The 285-nt window shown below is 44.2% G+C and overlaps 2 long non-coding RNA genes across 2 annotated transcripts in view; one reads left to right on the top strand and one right to left on the bottom strand.

Annotated features, from left to right (window-relative positions):
- The window catches only part of LOC116697215 (uncharacterized), a 142,360-nt gene that overhangs the window by 1,887 nt on the left and 140,188 nt on the right, over positions 1 to 285 (top strand). The window lies entirely within an intron of this gene.
- LOC116697217 (uncharacterized) overlaps positions 1 to 285 on the bottom strand; it is a 17,941-nt gene that overhangs the window by 3,648 nt on the left and 14,008 nt on the right. The window lies entirely within an intron of this gene.

Raw genomic sequence — 285 nt, 5'->3', positions numbered from 1 at the left:
AATACACAAAGGAGCCTCAGACAATGACATATACAACCCCACTGATGTTCAGAGGGTCATTGTAGAGCATGTTATTAAAAATGACAACTTCGATCCCTCAAGCCAGGGAGCTAAGAGACTTCGTCCTTTTTCAGGCAAACTTCCTAAACCCCCAAATGAAGTTGATTTTCAGACATGGTCTCTACATGTGGAGCTTACGATTCAGGACAAAACCCCTGTTGACATGCAGCGACGTAAAATCCTAGAAAGCCTGCTTCCACCAGCCTCTGATTTAATCAGGCAGCT

The sequence above is a fragment of the Etheostoma spectabile genome, chromosome 10 (genome assembly GCF_008692095.1).
Source record: "Etheostoma spectabile isolate EspeVRDwgs_2016 chromosome 10, UIUC_Espe_1.0, whole genome shotgun sequence".
In the NCBI taxonomy this organism is placed as follows: domain Eukaryota; kingdom Metazoa; phylum Chordata; class Actinopteri; order Perciformes; family Percidae; genus Etheostoma; species Etheostoma spectabile.
Note: the sequence above shows the minus strand (reverse complement) of the source record. Positions and strands in the feature narration are given on the sequence as shown.